The sequence below is a fragment of the Sceloporus undulatus genome, chromosome 5 (genome assembly GCF_019175285.1).
Source record: "Sceloporus undulatus isolate JIND9_A2432 ecotype Alabama chromosome 5, SceUnd_v1.1, whole genome shotgun sequence".
In the NCBI taxonomy this organism is placed as follows: Eukaryota; Metazoa; Chordata; class Lepidosauria; order Squamata; family Phrynosomatidae; genus Sceloporus; species Sceloporus undulatus.
In genome coordinates, this window is record NC_056526.1 from 173321651 (window position 1) to 173341306 (window position 19656).

Consider the following 19656-nt stretch of genomic DNA (forward strand, 5'->3'; position numbering starts at 1 on the left):
TGTACTATAAAACTCTGCACTAATGTGACAAGCATAGACTTGTTTTCCCAAGCTTTTTCTACTATTTGGATTCCCCTTTTGGAGGCCATATAAAGCATTACAGAAGAAATGTAAAAACTGAAAGCCATTAGTGCACCTCTCCCCACAGGTGACCTGACTCCCTCAGTACCAAATTCTCGTTCTTGCCAATTTCCTGCCAATTTAACAGATCACTCTCTGCCACCCCACCTCCTTTGAGGAAAGACAGGTATGCTGAAAAATCCCTCAGGGAAGGAAAGCCCCCCCCCCCCCCACACCCCTTCTAGTCACCCCTCTCCTTCTGATCCTTATACAAGTTTACTTTCCATGTTGGGAAAGGGGGTGGAAGAAGGCTCTCTACTTGTACCAGCAACCATGGGACATGTGTTTGCATGGATGTATGTAGACCTCAATTCCCACCAGTGTCACAAACATCCCTTGGGACCAAAAGGATCCCTCCTGCACTACATTATGCAGAGACTGGAAAAGTTACTCTTTTGTCCCACATTTGTCAGAATTCCCAGGCCAGTGGTCATGCTTGCTGGGAGCTGTAGTCCAAAAATACAAGTTCTGTAAATTATTTTTACAGAAGTAGATAATGGTCTACTTTAATATAGGCTAAGCCTAGAGAATGGTAAGAAGGTACATGAAGGCAAGCAGATCTGACTATATAATCTATTCAGATGTGAAACCGCTGGAGAAGGAACCAAACACAAACTACTCTGACAGCTGTGGAGGAAATGGGGGAAAGACCCTTACATTATTCTGGGCAAAGGAAAAAGTGACAGCTACTACACCTGGAGAACCTCAATCAGTTATTTTGATCATGGTAATTTTTGCAAACACCTGCCTTTGTGGAATAAATATCAACCAAGGATATTCCAACCTTTTGGATAGCTTGTTATTTTCTTAATCAAGCAGATTGGCCATTATGCACTTGGACCTCTCTAAAATGATTCAGAGCCTGCTGTTTCATTCAACTTTTCTCCCTATCCCCTGGGACCCATGTTTCCCTGGTTTTTCCACTGTAAGCCTGCTCATCATGAGGTTAAGTGCACCAGAGGGTTTACTGCACATGTCTAGACTCAATGAGTTTTGCATATGGCTTCATCCAGGCTTCACTACTGACATATGGGACATACCTGACAAATGTTTCAGTGCTACGTCTAACCCCAGAGGCCAGACAGATGTTTTTCAGCATAATTCAATTCAGTAAGTGATGGGAAGAACCTCATTTTAAAAAGAATGATGCAGGTGTATTACCAAGTAGTAATGTGACCTCTGAAAAAATGTTTCTCCGGGGGTTTATACAATTTATTAAATATTATTTTTTGCAGACAATTCATACAATCAATCAACTAAAAGTAGAATTTAAGAGGGGAGGGAGAAAACACCTGAAAAGAATGCCTGGGAAATGCCTCTTTCCTGTATTAATTCTCAGAATGCCCCAGCAAACATGGCCATGGCTATGCAAAACATATTAAACTTCTATAGTCCAGATAACAAATAGATGTATTTCTGTGTGATGGTTCTGTAAGAATTCTGCAAAGACAGTTTACTAACTAACAAATAAGTTGATATTACTGATGTTGCTCACGCTGATATGCCCTGGCAGACCACTGACTTAAACTAGTAACACATATTTGTTCTGTGCTTTTTAACCAGACATTAATCATTCAAGTAATGCCAAGGGAAATAAACAGATGTTCTCCCACAACATCTTCAAACATGTAGCTTTTTGCAATTAATTTCCTTAACTAAGATATCACTGCATTTAAAGTTGCCCCCACTAAATGGTGGAAGAGAAAGTACTGTTTTGTGTTATGCTTTACATTCTGTTGTGCATACTGACATAACAATGAAGACAAAGGTTTTGTAGCAATAGCCAGAGGCTTATAAGACATTAACATTTTTTTTTTCAAAAAAGCTACTAAAAACAAACATATTTTAGAATTGTGATAGTGTTACTTTTAATAATAATAACAACAAAAACCGCTACAGCTGTAATGACAAGAAATGTTGCACATGAACTGATTTAATAAAAGAAGCCACAGCCCTGAGTTTTCAAGACCTGAGCAGGCTGTTGATAGCTGGGGCTTTGGGATGTCTCTTATTCATACAGTAAAGGTAAAGGTTTCCCCTTCAACAAGATTGTCTAGTCATGTCCAACTAGGAGGCAGTGTTCATCTCCATTACTAAACCAAGGGAGCCAGCATTGTCAAAGATTACTTCCGTGGTCATGTGGCCAGCACGACTACACAGAATGCTGTTACCTTCCCACCAAAGTGGTACCTATTTATCTACTTGCTTTTGAACTGCTAGGTTGGCAAAAGCTGGATTAGTGATGGGAGTGCTTGTGTCTCAAACATGGTGCTTGGGTCTCGAACTGCCACCCTGCCAAGCTTGCAATCATCAGAGTCGCCGTCTTAACCACTGACTCACCATGTCTCTTGTTCATAGGATCACCATAAACTGGTGCTAAGAAGCATATCACTTTCAATCCTAAAGAAAGGATACAGCCAAAACATTCAGTATTTACTGGTAGATCTGTCTGTGTGTACACTCATGTGTAAGGGGAACACCTTCAATTCATCTGTCAACTTATGGCAACCCCATAAATTTCATATATTTTCTTGGGCAAAGAATATTCAAGAGGTGAGTTTGTCAATGTCTTCCTCTGAGATATGTTTACAGTGGTATTCGCTGGCAATCTCCCATTCAAGTACTAACCAGGGCTGACCCTGATTACCTTTCATGATTAGACAGGATCTGGTGTCTTTTGTATCTTCTATAAATTCATCTGATCCACTCTTAAAGCTATTCCAACTGACAGCCACCTCTACAACTCATAGTATTTGTAATTCTGTTTTGTTTTTTTTTAATAAGGTATAATAAGGCAGAGCTGCTATCCCCTGGTCTGAATAATCATTCCATTGTCATTAGTTTATTTATTTTTAGTTTTCACTCTTTTTAGGTTCTTCAAGAACCCTGAAAATATGTTTGATCATTGCTGATACTGGCCTCACATTACTTGGCCCCACCTCATAGGGAAGTGCACTGTGCAATGCAGTCACACTACACACTATATTTAAAGAGACATTGCAGCAAAGAGTGGGGAAAATGTCGTCAAAGGCTTTCACACCCAGCATCCATAGTTTTCTATGGGTTTTTCAGTCTATGTGGCCGTCTTCTGGAAGAGTTTATTCCTGACATTTGCCAGCATCTGTGGCTGGCATCTTCAGATAAAATGGCAGCCACAGATGCTGGCAAAGCATCACGAATAAGCTCTTCCAGAACACATAGCCTGAAAAACCCATAAAAACAGTGAGAAAAGAGATAAAGAGAAAAATTGTTGTTACTTCATCTCTTTTTCAAATGTTGGAAGAACTGCACTTTTCCTATGTTTTCATAAAGGCCTATACATTTCAACAATCCAGTTTGCCTTTTCAGAAGAGACAGCATGTACAGATTTAAGTGCAGTTAAGAGATCTACATTGAAGGACTCAGCTGTGTTAGTCTGGGTCACTATGCAAGCATGTCTGGGAGTGAGAGAAAAAACTTATGTAGCATAAGTTTTGTAGACTGATGAAGTAGATCCAATCTATGAAAGCTTATGCAACTTATTCCTTTCTCTCAGTTACTCTCAAAGGTACTACAAAATCTAATATTGACCTAACTCTGACATTTATACAGATCGCTTTGTAATTGTGTGCCAAATATTTCAAGATGAATTGTGTTGGTGCATCACTGAACAGCAGTACCAGGAAGTACTTGCTCCAAGCTACTAAAATATTAGAACCCACTTGACAGACAGCAAGGAAATTAACTGGCTGTGCAATGTTGCCCAGCAGCAGTTTTTAATTTGACCAGTCTGCATTAGCATTGTAATATCCAAGGTTATAATGGTTAACAAAACAAAATTTGTACTTCAAGCATTTCTAGACCAAAGTCGTTTACAAAATCTGAAATAATACAGATTCAATAAAGATTATGTAAAACTTGTACTTAATCCTTGAGCATCTTAATTCTAAGCTTACAGTTGTTATCCGCTTAGACACTGCTTAGGCGGTATGAAGCGGTATATAAATGAAGCTTGTTTTGTTTGTTTGTTTAAGCATATAGTTCTCTTGAGTTCAATGGGGCTTACTTCCAAATAATGGTGCAGAAGCTTGCTAGCAAAAAAATGAAATTTAATATATAAAGATTTGATGTAGTATTAAGATATATAGATGGAAAACACTGCACTCAAGAAATAAGAAAACTAGGAATGGGAAAACAGTGATGAGAAAACATGACAAGATCATAAAGAGTAAAGATATACAACAGAGCACTGAAGTTGGAATTGTCCAATCCATTGTTTTCCCCATCATCATGTACAGATATGAGAGCTGGACAATGGGGAAAGCTGATGAGAAGAAAATCATTTGAGATGTGGTGCTGGAGAAGAGCGCTGAGGATGCCGTGGATGGCCAAAATGACAAACAAATAGGTTCTTGAACAGATCAAGCCTGAACTCTTCCTGGAAGCCAAGATGATTAAATTGAGGCTGTCATTTTTTGGCCACATCATGAGAAGGCATGACTCATTAGAAAAGACAATAATGCGAGGAAACATTGAAGGCAGTAGAAAGAGAGGAAGATCTCATTCCAGATGGATAGACTCAATTAGAGAGTTCACAGGCCTGAATCTAGAAGACCTAAGCAGAGCAATGGAGGATAGCAAGGCCTGGAGATGTCTCATACATGAATCACAATGAGTTGAGGTCAACTTGAGGGCAGCTAACAACAACAAAGTACACCAACATCCAGAGCTACATGATGACCAAGGCTCTATCCCAATTAGTATGTATTTCACACTTGCTACAGGCCATACTTTAGACTTGTGGTGAAACAGATGGCCCTGTAGGAGCCGCAATTGCACTGGAACTGCAGCAACCGCACGACCCACTTCCAAAGTGAGCTGCCGCCGCTTTCCCAGGCCACACCAGCCAGGAGTTGATTCAAAATGACTCCTTTTTAATCCTGCCCTTTGGACTAGAGTGCGGCCTTGGCACAGCTTCTGGCCACTGTGAGGGCATCCACAATCTAAATGCTATGGCCTCAAAGTGGCCAGAAGCTGCTTTATTTGGCCTGTGCGTTTTCACAGCATATTCAGCTGTCAAATCTCTCCCGGCAGGTCATTCCACAGTGAAGAAAAAGTCCTCTAGCTGACAGTTGCCAACCGAGTACTGGCAGACTGGAGTAAATGTCCACAAGGACACCTGTATGTACAGGGCAGATTGTATGGGAGGAAGCAATCCTCTACATGACCTGGACCCAAACCACATATGGCTTTAAAGTAATAACCAACACTTTGTACCTTGCCAGGAAACTAACAGACAGCCAATGGAGTGGTTTTAATATTGGTGTAATATGAAAGCTCCTGGATGTCCCAGCAATCAACCTGACTACCACCTTTGAGATTATCTGAAGTTTCTGAACTTGGTATAGAGGTAGCCCAATATACAGTGCATTGCTGAAGTCCAGCCTCAAGGTTACTAGCACCTGCATTACTATCTTTAGGTCCTCCAGCTCTGCGTAGGGGCACAGTTGGCATATCAGCTGAAGCACTCCTGGTCATTGTATCTATCTGAGTTGTCATTTGGAGCTATGGATCTAGACACACTCCCAAACTTCAAACACAGTCTTTCAGGGGGGTATCACTGTATTCAGGACTAGTTGACACACCTCCAAACCCAGGTTAGGACCTTTGACAGTAGGAACCTCTGTCTTGTCTGGATTCAGTTCAATTTATTTTTCTTCATTCAGCCTATTACCTCCTCCGGCATTCATTCAGAGGAGACACAATAGCCTTAGCTAAGGCTGTTTTTGAAGGCATGGAGAAATGTATTTGGGTGTCATCAGCATACTGATAGCTGATAGTTGGAAACGAGTTCAGAGTACACAACAACAACAAACATGTTTTTAATCTGTTCTGATTTAACAGAATGTTAATGAAAAATGTTTCTTTAACTTTTATATCAAATACATTTTTGTGTTGTTTTAAACCCTGAGGTGAGCTAACATGGCTCACATGTTGGGGGAAAGGTAAAAGATTAATTAATTAATTAATTAATTAAATCCCACTCTGATGTGTTCTCCGGAGGGCAACAGTGCAGTTTTCTTAACTATGGCTGAAGTAATTTCACCTGCAGGTGTGTGACCAGTCATCTTTCTTACATGTCATAAAAAGCTAGTAAACAAAATAAATTCACACAGGTGAGAGGCTACCCACAATATTTTAAAAATCAGAAAGGTCCAGTGATGAAGTTCTAGTACCTGCCACAAAATACTTCCAATGCTTGCATTTGTACTTTGAGGGTCAGGGCTGCCTATGGAGGTCACTTAATAAATATAACACTAACCTCAAAAGAGAGTATGCAGATCACTTCTTTGGTGTGGTACAAAGAGGATATATTAGCCAGATCAATTGGGGTTCTATAAATACTCTTTGAAGACAAGTAGTGGAAAAGGCAGAAGGCAACCAGTTACTTTATGTTTGTTTTACTGGTTACTATGGTATTGCTTGTACTAACATAGATACCAATAATGAATAGAAGAAATCATGCACACAGAAAACATCTAACATATCTTTAAAATCCATGCTTTTAAAAGGCAGGCTTAACTAAAATGCATGCTCAAAATTTAAGATACATCTTTTAGTTTTTCTATTTAAATTTCCACTATAAATATATGAAAACATCATCTTAACAATGCATCTTACTCTGCAGTGATCCTTTGTTACTATGTGGGTGTGCTCAGAAAGCAGACCCAAAACAGCTCTTAAACATTTACTTACAGTATTTGAAGTGGGAGTTATCACTCTTGCACTTGGCTTTTAAAGAGGGGGAGGAATGAATACTCAAATGAGAAACCTCTGTTCTTCACATTGAAAGGAGAAACCATGCTGCTGTATGAAGCCACTCGTTAGCTATAACGCCTTGACATACAAGCATTACTCTACATAAAACCTCTTTCAGTGTCGTCAGAAATAGAATACTTGCAGCATTTGTCACCTCTCAGGTCTGAGTTTCCAGCACGCTCCTCGTTATACACAATTCCCTCCACGCCAAGTTTGGTGCTTTTCATAATAAATCCCTTGACCACATTTGCTACAGGTTTGGCAGCTTTGGAAAGACTCTATTCATTAAAGCAGAAACAGCATGCACACACACACAAATGCAAACTCTTACCAGACAGTGCAGCTTACTTGAAAAACTCCAACACACACTTATACTTTTGAACAGCCATAGCTTCTTCCCATTCCAGCTTGCTTAAACAAGATTCCCATATGACTGTGATTAAGGAGGATATATATGTATATATACAATTTTCTCCAATCAACTTTTCTGATTTTTCATCCTTTGCCTCCCCCTTTTCACCTCTCACCTCCTTCTCCTCCACAACCCCCTCTGTAAGTGAGGTAAGGACTTTGTTATGCGTGCATTTAAACAGTAACCATCTGTTACATGCAAGAAAGTGCTATCTCCTTCTCAGGTTTCTTCAATTTTTAGAACAGCCACACTGTGGCATGATATAATGCAAACCCAAGGCTGAGAAAGTCATCTCCAAGATGCACACAAAAGAGCATCACAAGGTACTGCAGCAGCCGGAGCTCCTGATGGCCATACGGCCCTGTATTCATAGAAGAAGCAAAACAGAAAACTCTTACATTTTTCCAGCTGGTGCTTTCCAGCATTCTAACAGCTGCAACCACAACATGTAAAATCAGCTTTGCCTATTATAAGAGTAAGAAATAAAATAAGTAAATATTTTAAATATACCACAATTATTTCAATTAATATAAAAGAAAAGGTATTAATTTTACTTGCAAGAAAAAAACTTTTATTCGATTGCTCAGCCAAAATGGTTCCTGGAGTAGCTTTTGTATAATCAATAAGAGTCACAGATAAAGTTTAGGTTTTAATTATGTTTAACTGCACCGAATAACTAAAGGAATTCCTATGTTTGCAACTATACACTATGCACACACATAAGCCCTTGGTTCCTGCATAGCAGGAAGAGAGTGGGGGGTGTTACTTTTCTTTTCTTTGGTCTGAGGGTCTCCCTGGCAAGAGCAAAAACAACACTAACAACATGATCATTATCCTCATCATCCTACCTTTTCCCTAATATTGAGTATCAAGGCAGCTTTAAAAATAATGAAACCAATGCAGATCAAAATACATACAAAACATTAGTGTCTGTGTGTATTTCATAGATTCCATTGGAAGAGGCCACAAGAGTCATGCACAAAATCACCATCAAAACAACCCTGACAGATGGTCATCCATCCTCTGTTTAAAGTTCTCCAAAGAAAGAGACTCCACCACTCTCCAAGGGAGTGTGTTTCACTGTTGAACAGCTCTTATGGTCAGGAAGATCCTCCTAATGTTGAGGTGGAATCTCTTTTTCTGTAGCTTGCATCCATTGTTCTGTATTCTAGTCTCTGGAGCAGAAACAGTCTATATAATTAAAACTATCTAAACCTCATTCAAAGATAAAAGTTAACAAGACAGCACACCATTAAAAGTCCCTACCAGGAATCAGCAAGGCCATCCATGCATCATCCATGCATGCACACAGATGCATGCTCACTACTTATTCTCATCTATACCTCATCTGAACACCCTCTACATTCTTCTTCCATTTCTCACCTGACCACTTTTTACATGCAGAGAGTGACTATCTTTAAATAAGGACCTCTAATCCCATATTATGAACCTTAATCTTGAACCAGGTTTATACTTATTAAATTATGTATGGTAATTAAGGAGGTTCAGAGAGATTCTGTGTACAAGATTTTTATCATTCAGACTTGATGCTACTTTTTACCAAGGTAAAGGAAGGGTCCAAGACATGTGCCAGTCCAACAACTGTTTCAGAATTTAACATCTTCCAGCTATGGAAGGTAAGTACAAATAAAGCTAGCCATGAAATTCTGGAAAGAGTTAGGTCTGTTTCACATGTCAAAGGGTCTTCAACATTATGAGGTCCATGCTACTGGTCTTGTCCCAGATACCATGCAGTTGGAATCATAGAGTTGGCAGAGACCACAAGGGCCATCCAGTCCAATCTTCTGCCATGCAGGAACTCTCAATCAAAGCATCCCTGACAGATGGCCATCCAGCCTCTGTTTAAAGACCTCCAAAAAAGGAGACTCCACCACTCTCCGAGGGAGTGTGTTCCACTGTCGAACAGCCCTTACTGTCAGGAAGTTCCTCCTAATGTTGAGGAGGAATCTCTTTTCCTGTAGCTTGCATCCATTGTTCTGGGTCCTGTTCTCTGGAGCAGCAGAAAACAAGCTTGCTCCCTCCTCAATATGACATCCCTTCAAATATTTAAATAGGGCTACCATATAACCTCTTCTCCAGGCTAAACATCCCCAGCTCCCTAAGTCATTCCTCATAGGGCATGGTTTCCAGAACCTTCGCCATTTTAGTCACCCCTCCTTTGGACACGCTCCAGTTTTTCAACATCCTTTTTGAATTGTGGTGCCCAGAACTGGACAGTGTATTCCAGGTGAGGCCTGACCAAAGCAGAATACAGTGGCACTATTACTTCCCTTGATCTAGACACTATACTTCTATTGATGCAGCCTAAAATTGCATTGGCCTTTTTAGCTGCCGCATCACACTGATTTCCTGTTTCTTCCTCAGTGTTCCCACAGTGAGGGTTGACTGTACCATCTAGAAGAGGAATGAGAATTGTGTGTCTCTATGGATGCTGGTGGACTGTACCTTCCAGCAGCCCTTGTCAGTATAGTCAATGTTGAGGAACACTGGGAGTCAAATTTCAACCACATCTGGAAAGATATTCCCACCCATAATCTAAAACTGTCAGCAAGAACTGTCAGGTTCTTGGCTACTGGAAGCCAGCAGTTCAGGGCAGGAATATCATTGTTATTTCCTCTAGATGTTGTTGGACTGTAAACGTTTCAAGTCTTAGCCAGCATAGCCGATAAGGAAAGGTGGAAGTTGCAGTTTAACAATATCTAGTGGGTTGTATCATTAAAACCACTGTCACAGATATAGGTTTCGCCGACCCTGTACCTACACCTTGGAATTCTTGTTTGTTCAGTGCATGACTGAGAAAATTTTTTTAAAAGTACATTCGCTGGGGAGAAAGCCAGCAATATGACACTTTGCACTCACAGAGACCCCTTCCTATGATTTAACACATAAATGAAATCTTGTACTGACAAGGAAGAAACCACACCCTATGCACACAGATAACTTACTTGAACTTAGAGAAATCTAACTCCTGCTTCCAGCAACAACTGACAGTAGACTGACTGAGAAACTGACTGGGGGGGGGGGGGGGGATGTTATCCCTTTTCCTGAATGAAGTGTGCAATGCAGGATCAATAATGTTTTAAGTAATTTTGTAGATCATAAGAAATTATAGTTCACTATAAAAGAAAAGGGTATGCCTCAACTTCTGACTTCTCTAATGTAACCTATACTCTAGGCAAGAGGCCAGTGTGAGGACACAAGATGGAGAAAAAGAATGTTTCCTTTGACATGGAGTCAGATAAGGCTATATGTTATCATTTAATCTATATACATAATATATCATCCAGAATGTAGGACTGCTCAGAGAAAAAAGGTGCAAACCTTGGGGGGGAAAGGAACATCAAAAATTGGAGATACGCCAATGACACTATATTATTTGCACAAACACAGCAAAGACTTTGATGGAAGTTTAAGGAAGATAGTGCTAAAACAGAGTTACAGCTCAATATTTAAAAAGCAAAAATACTGACCTAAATAACTTTACAGTAGTGATGAAGAAAATGAAATAAAGATTTTCGGTCATTAATCAAAATGGAGACTGAAGTCAAGAAGTCAAAAGAAAGATAAGGCATCCATGGGAGGAATATCTAGTTCTTTAATAATGCCTTTCCAAGTCTTAGAGGTGAAGCACATGGCCAGGAAGATGCAATCTCTGGCTGCTCAAGCTGTGATTGGGCTGCAATTGGGTCAGGACCATGGCAACCACACGGTCCGCTCCAAAAGTGGGCCGCCACCTGTGGTGCCAAGCTGTGCCATCCAGGAACCAGATTAAAATGGCTCCTTTTCAATCCAATCTTTTGGACCAGAGGGCAGCATTGGAGTGGCCTCCAGCCATTTTGGGAAATGCATCATGTAAATGTCATGCCCCCAAAAAGCAGCCAGAAGGTGCTTCATTTTGCTCATGTGTTTCGGACCTCACCTTTCTTATCTGCCTTCATGATCATTAAATACCATGCCAGAATCATTTATACCATAGTATTTCCCATTTTGATTATCATAGAGTTTGACAGTGAACAGAGATGATAGGAAGATCAACTTATTTCAAATGTGGTATGGAAGGAGAATTTTATAATTATAATTATTAGTTTTAGTAGCAACAGTAGTAAAATAGAATTCAAAGATAAATGTCAGGCATGAAAGTATTACAGATACTGTACTTAAAAAATAAAAATCTATCAAATTGTTTTCAATTTGCACATTTTAAATTAAACACAAGTTAAATGCCTGTTAAATCTTCACTTTATATTAGAACTGTGGATGAAAGCAAATAGTGTACTGGGTTGCAACTTGTAAATTTACAGCAGTTTTGGGAAGTAGCATTGAGAGATCACAGGTCACTGATATTTCTACAAAAAAGCTATTTAAAATTTCCAACTCTTGGCACAGAATTAAGATGACTTTATATTCCTGCTATGTCCTTTTGAAAGCAATACAGTGGTACATTCTGGAGTGCTTGTATGATGTTGAGCAGCTGGATAATATGCATTTTCTTAAACAATCTAGTCATCTTCTGTGACCTAGAAGCCATTCAACCTTTTGTGTGCTGTCTGGATTGCTCTTGCTAACTGATGCAATGTTTATGTTACCCATCATACACTTTGCCTGGACAGTGGAAACAGAACAGACATACAGCTTGAAAATCCTTTACATGTATTGGGGTGGCGGGGTAAATCTTTGGACTCTTTTACTTTGATATTCTATCAGTCTACCTTGATCAATTTTATGTCAATAAATTTATGTTTACGTATTTGTTATCAAGATGTGGTAGAAAATACTATGCTTTGCGATCAACCTAAAGAAAGACTTACTGCGAATATTTATGGTATATCTGAAAATATTTGTCATTAGCATTAGGGCTCTAACATATAGTATTGTCAGCATAAATGTAGGCTTCATTATATAAAATAAAAATAAAAAATATATATCCTACTTTACAACATATTTCTCTGCAATTTAGGCAGCACCAAGGTCTAGCAATAAAAATACTAACCATAAAAATGGCAATGAAGTATTTCTAAATGTGCTGGAATGACCTATTACTGAGCATTTTAAACTGAACATACTTGGGGTGTGTGTGAGAGAGAGTGAGTGCATTATATATATAAAGGTAAAGGGGTCCCATTTGACAAGGCTGTCAAGTCATGCCTGACTGTAGGAGGCCGGTTCATATCCATTTCTAAGATGAAGAGCCAGAGTTGTCAAAGACTTTCCATTTCTTGGCTGACTGCACAGAATGCTGTTACCTTCCCACCGAAGTGGGATCTGTTTATCTACTTGCCCTTTTACATGCTTTCAAACTGCTAGGTTGGCAAAAGCTGGGACATGAGCTCATTCCATCACATGGCGCTTGGGCCTCAAACTGCCGACCTGCCAATCTTGCAACCGTCAGTCAGCATCTTAACAACTGAGAAAATTCCTTACACTTTCTGGCTTGGCATGAATGATACAAGTATCTTTCATTTCAAAGAACTAGGCAAACAACTGCACAAACTCAAATAGAACCCATTTTATATTAATGTTATTTTAATATAAAAGTTTGTTTTTAAATTTTTTGATTCTAATGTTTTTAGCTTTATCTTATTTTAAACCTCTAAACGACCTTATTTCCACGTGTCTCAGTGCCAACTCCTTGCTGAATTCTGTACTACATCACCATCATGATCATCATCATGGAGGAGTTTAAGTTATTATGGCCTGTTACAGACAGCCAAAATAAAGCTGCTTCGAGTCACAGTGAAGGTATGGTGTTTCAATGATGCATGCATCTTAAGAGTCCAGAAGCCACACCAAAGCCATGCTCCAGGCTTTGGTGCGACTTCTGGGCTCTTAGGATGCATGCATCATTGAAACACCATACCTTCACTGTGACTCGAAACAGCTTTATTTTGGCTGTCTGTAACAGGCCTATGTTTCAATGTAATGTACAGACAATTGTGCTTTTGCACACCTAGAAAGATGTTCCAAGAACTCGTTTATTTTTGTTGTAGTCATATTTCTTGTTCAAACTATTGTTATAGAAAACCCAGATTGAGTTTATATTAGAGGGAATGATAACTGTTTATTCCCACAGAGACAAGTTTTATTTAAGAATCTAAGCAACGAACAGTATGACGTCCACTCTACCAATGTTTCATCCCTTTCACATCATTATAATCAACATTTTGCTGGTTTACTACATACATTTTTAATTGCAAAGTTTATTTTAAATTATAAATTTTAAAATATGAATTTTAAATATAGATATTTGCTCTTTTAAGTTGATGTTGCACGTTGTACAATGTATATCTATCTGTTACTGTTCCCTACCTCGATCCATGGGGAAAAGTAGGTAAGAAATAATACTAATACTAATATCTGTGCAATGTATCAGTGTACTTCCAACAGTGTACTTTAAAATCTCATATGAGAAAACTACAATGAAGCTACTTGACAGTAAATATTTGTATGCTTGAACTAACATTCTTATAATTAGATTATACTGTAAGAGCTAGGATCCAAACCAAACATGTCAAGGGGGAAAAAAACAGGAAACAGGCCATAAAAATATCTCCCACAAGAAAGCAAGAATTTGGTTTGCAGCAAAGAGATGCTATGACCACCTTATTTGGTTGGAGGTGGGGCTTGAATAAAGGCCCTTTTGTTCTGTTGTCTTTTGCTGGCTTTAAGCAACTTAAAAATGTGAACACCAAAGATAACAAAAATGCAAAGAATACATTTTATATGGATGCAATGCTTAAAGGAAACATTTGCTGGAGCATCAAAGCCAGAATGCTGTCCTCATATGGTGTCCATTTGGAGTACCAAAGGAATAGCAATTACTCATTCTTATAACTGGCCCATCCATTACCCCGGTCAGACTCCAAGAAACAGCCTGATGTTTTGAATGTATTTCATTTCAGTATTTCCTCATTCCATTATCCTCACTGTCCTTTCAAAGGATTTGTTTTAATATCATTAAAACTGCACCTACTAAACTAAATAACTACTACTACTACTACATTAATAATTTAAAGAGGCACATTTCAATCCTCTACTAGAGTTGTTGTATTCTGGGTGGGGTTTTTGTTTGTTTGTTTTTGCTGCATTATCATGCCACAACAAGAAAAGGAATTTTGTGGCACCTTAAAAACAAGTTTATCAACAATCTTTCATGGATTCCAGGCTACTGTAATGTGCTCTGTGTGGGGCTCCTTTTGAAACGTACTAAGAAACTTCAGCTGGCCCAAAGAGCTGCAGCCAGGTTGTTACCTGGAGCTGGCGACAGGGAGAACACAACTCCCTTGTTGCAACACCTCCTTTGGCTGCCGGTCTTTTTCTGGGCACATTTCAAAGTACTGGGTTTGACCTATAAAGCCTTATATGTATTGATTCCATGTTATTTAAAGGACTGTATCTCTCTGGACAAACCTTTAAGATCATCTGGAGAGGCCCTCCTGCTTGTCTCACCACCTTCTCAGACTTGTTTGGTGGGAACAAGGGAGAAGGCCTTCTCAGTGGTTGCTCCCAGATTTTGGAACTCCCTCCAAAGAGAAGCCAGACTGGCCCTGTTTTTGCTTTCCTTCCAAAGGCAGATTAAAATGTTTTTGTGCTGACAGGCCTTTACAAACCATTGAGGTTGAGCCCTTAATGCTGTGTACTGTTGATTTTAAGCTTTTTAAGGGTCTGTGTAAAGGATTTTTGCTATTATTTTTAAGGCACTGTAATATTTTTAATTGTTTTAATATAAGATTGCTTAATTATATGTTTTATGCTTTCATTTAACTTTTTTAGTGTTTTTAATCTGTATTGTTTTAAAATGTTGCTAGCCACATTAGAAGAATGGGTGGATATCAATTCATATTATTATTATTATTATTATTATTATTATTCAAATTAATGTAGTGCTGCCTTGTCTGACAAATTATTGTAACTGTGTTTAGAAGTACAAACGCTGATCATTACTTTAACAATGATTCTTAGCAAACATTAGTTGGGTAAAAATTGAGGGCCCGAAACATAGATTATTTGTGGGTGAACAAAAATTTTGGGGTCACTGGGGTCAGAGAGAACAGAAATACAAAAAAGGACCAACTGTGATCATTTTTTTAACCGAGGCCAGACCCAAAGCAAAAAATGGTTGGGTGCAAACATACATGTCCTTGTATCCATGATCTGATCAATGCATGTCCTGAGATAAAAAGCATTTGTTTCTGATCAAACTGCAAGAGATAAAATGGAAACACTTGGTGAATTCTTGTTAAGCTCTTTTCCACAGGTATGTCCATGAGTCTTGTTCTTTTTGCTAATAATAGATTCCAGTATCAAATGGAAAAATGCTTACAACACTGTTCAGCAAATTCTAAACCCTGGACAGCTGATCTGCAACCTGGAGACATCAGCTTTTGTTAACTTGATCTCAGGAAAAATGGCCCCACTTTCCTGCTCTTTTCATCTAAAGTGCCTTGTAAGCTACACAATATTTCTTAACAGCTCTTACCACCTGTGTAAATGTTTGATGAACAACACTATTGCTGGATAACCCAATATTTTAAATTAAACTGAGTGTGGGAAATGCCACAAGTGACTGTGTAACAAATTGCTATTCACTTTGTTATGGTGAACTACAGCTTTTTACTTATCTCAAGAGATACCTCTGAAAGAATTACACCTTCTACTGACTGAAGAAGTGATGTTTGTTTAAAGATACAACTAAAAACATTTTAAAAGACTCTGTTGACAGATTTACTATAAACTCACAGAAAAAAATAGTCTGAATTTAAAACAAAAAAATAGAGGTTGTTTTCTTTTTCAGTTCAAGATATTAAAGAAATAGATTTGTCTTTTCAAAACTTTAAAAATAACATCATCAAACTGTAAACGACTGATTTTAACTGTCACAGTCTTCCCAAGAAATGTATTAGAATGTATGGTAAACTAATTATATGGTAAGAAAAGATGAACAGAAGTGTTCTCAAAGGTGGGGATAGGCAGAATGCAGCTCCTGGACTCCATTTCGGTGGACCCTGAAGCTCCCACTAATTCCACAAAGCCCTGTACTCCCAATTTTATTTTTACAATGGTTTGATTTGGGGCAATTTCTTTTTGCCTGAAACTAGGGTTGCCATAATTCTCTACTAAAAACCGGGACAAAATGTAGGCCAAAATTTAGACCAAAATATAGGACAATTGTAGGATAAAATTTAGCCCAAAATGTAGGACATTTAAGAAAAATTGAGGACTTTAAATGTCCTACATTTGGGGCTAAATTTTATCCTACAGTTGTCCTATATTTTGGTCTAAATTTTGTCCTGGTTTTTAGTAGAGAATTATGGCAACTCTACCTGAAACGAACAAAGAAAATCCCCCAAAGGCATAAAAACACTTGAAATCATACCCACTGTAATCACGCAACCCCCAGATCCTCCATTACCCCCAAATGCCTATGTTTACCTCTCAAAACTGTGAACCATTTTGAGACTGACAGAGAAATGAGGTACCTGAGGTTGCAGTTGGCAAGAGGCAGCCCATGGGGATATCTTGGGAAGAAATTGGCTTCTGCCTCTCACTTAGGAGACTATCACACTTGGCCCAGAACAGAACAGGATGGGAGCGGGTCACTCTCCCATCCTTATCCCATCCATGACTGTGATTGTGAGAAAGAAATTCACACATGTCGCACTGAAGTGGAACTGTATTAATGGGTTCTTCCGTTAATACAAAATGATGAGAAATGAGGGGGCAATTCCATTTCATTCACAGGACAGTTACAGGATCAGTGCGACATCTTTCACACAATCGCTATCATTTACGTTTCTCAGATGGGACAATGACAGGATTAGCACAACATCGTGTGAAAGTCCTTCCCGTGATTGCATGGGAAGGACAGAACAAGAATGGGGAAAGGACAGGACAGGGACATTCTTTTCTCCATCTGATAATCTTCACAGTTCTCCCCTGTTCTAGGATATATCCACCAGAACATTCACTAACTAAAATTATCATAGCTTGATTCCAAGATGCACATATTAGAAATAGGTGAACAAAAACATTATTGTGGTACTGCTGTTCTGCTGAACACAGTGCACACATTTTGAAATACGCAAGAGATAGCACCTATCCATGTACTATGCACCACAAAAGAAGGTGTCAAATGGTGAAATATTAACCTAAGGACTAAGTGCTGCAGTTTTTAAAGAGGCTTCCTCATACTAGATTAGACACAGAGATTAGACACATTCATGGAAAATAAACTATCAATTGCTGCTCATCATGACTGAAGTATATTACCTACAAGATCAGAGACAGTATTCCTCTGGATACCAGCAGCTGTGGGAAACAAGTGGGTAGTGTTATAGCACTTATGTTATCCTTAAAGTTTGTAAAAAAAAAGTTAATTAATTCAATAAAATTTGGTTTTTAATTTCACCCCACAACATGGCAGAACTCCCACCGATTTCTTGATTAAGAATGAAGTTAAACCTGAACTACAACAAACTGATTTTTGCAGGTTATCAGAATTTGCATATAACATAACACAGATGTATCTATTATACATCCATAAAACACTGGAAGTTACCAGGATTTGAACAGTAAACCAAGATGGCTCCATGAAGGGAACACTTTATCATGCATTGCAGCCACAAATCCTGTTTCTGACAAACTACTACTGACAGGCATGAACTAAGGAAGCAGGCACAGAAACAACACAATCATATATAGTAATTTAACTTATATGGAATTCACACTTTAATGTTGAACATAAAGCTTAAAGCAGGGTTGGAACCACAACCTGCAACATTTTAAGCCAACACAGCCAATGATGAAGAATGCTAGGAGTTTCAATATCTAGAAAGATGCACAATTTCCACCCCCCAATTTAAAGCATTCAAATCCTCTGCTTATAACCACCAAGAACCTATATCGAGATGTGAATTATTGGTTATCTTTGTCCCTCTCTCTTTGCATATGACCAATGTAGCCTTCACCATTTTTGGCTAGCTAAGTCATAATTTAAGAGGGGAAGGAGATGCTGGAGAAAGGTGATGTTGCTGGTAGAAGCTTTCAGTAGTGAAGGGGGTCTTAACTAAGAAGTAACAGGTCTTAACTAAGAAGTAAAACTCAACAGATTATGAGTCAGCTCTGAAGTAATTATAAAGAACAGTAATATAGCTATAGAATATGGAAACCATTGTATGTATGTTAATACAACTGCCAGTTTAGCCACATATCTTCAAATAAACTGTTAGAGCTTAGGCATTTTTTCCAACTTCAAAAAAGGGCACATGGGAAACTAGATAGTTCACTTTGAGAAAAGAGTGCTGGAGATTTTAAACAGAATGAAGACATGATCTTTCCACCCCCACCCAATATATGAAATATGAAAATGTAAGCAAAGTACTTCTAGAATAATGCAGGTGAACAGAGAGAGAAATCATCAAAACGTAATATCCACATGTCATGGTATCTAGCACTTATTTGATTAATGTTAGGAAATTTGAAAGTCTTTGGGGATGACAGGGTAAGGCAACTGTTACCATTCAGACAGCTTGTGTGTGTATGTGTGTGTGTATTTAAAAATAGTTGTCAAGTCCAGCCTCCCTGATCAAAAACAGATCAGTATTCACCTTAGGTTTCTATACATCCAGAACAACTTTAAGGCACATAACAAAACAATGTTACAAGCAGGTACACACAAACATCAATCCAGAATGTGCCTCAACGAAGGGATTTTCCCATGCCATAGTTTGTATCATGGGTGAAACAGGTATAAGCAGGGGTGAAGGACAGCAAATATGTAAGCACAGCAGTATTATTACTTTCTTCCAACTGTTCTTGTTCCAACTCCCACCCACCTTTTGTTTCTGCAAGTGACTGACTTTGGGACTGAGTACTCATTTTCCTGGACTTCTTGGTGTTGTTGTTGTTGCTTGTTTCTTTGTATATTCTGTATTTAATAGATAGATGGGCACAGAGAAGAGTGTCAGGGAGGTTTGACCAAATTTCTCCACTGATCTGATCACATTTGGGTGCCAGATACAAGATAAAATACAAATAAATCAGGATATCTATACTAGACTTGCCACAAAAGACTATGGGACCCATGGATAGGGTAGGGATAGACTTTGGGATGAATTGCTCAGAAATATGAAACCTAGGAATGTGTGATCTGCAGGAATCACCCTACCCTTAAATTAGTGGTGACCAGGTGACTACCACTCTTCAAGGGCTGGATTAACCTATCCACTAGTTATCACAGGCTAGATGCCTGTTAGATGATACCAATTTTTGCAGTTTCAATATTATTAATAAATGCATCCTTAGTTTAG

At 38.6% G+C, this 19656-nt stretch overlaps 1 protein-coding gene across 3 annotated transcripts in view; it reads right to left on the minus strand.

Annotated features, from left to right (window-relative positions):
• Positions 1-19656, minus strand: part of BMPR1B (bone morphogenetic protein receptor type 1B) — a 272876-nt gene that overhangs the window by 194238 nt on the left and 58982 nt on the right. The window contains exon 1 of one of the 3 annotated variants that reach the window (XM_042467527.1): positions 7250-7332. The exons of 1 other annotated variant lie outside the window; for it this stretch is intronic. The gene's annotated coding sequence lies outside the window, so the exon portion shown is untranslated. Of the gene's footprint in view, positions 1-7249; positions 7333-19656 lie in introns of those variants that run through there. One more of the 3 variants, XM_042467531.1, reaches the window with a different exon arrangement.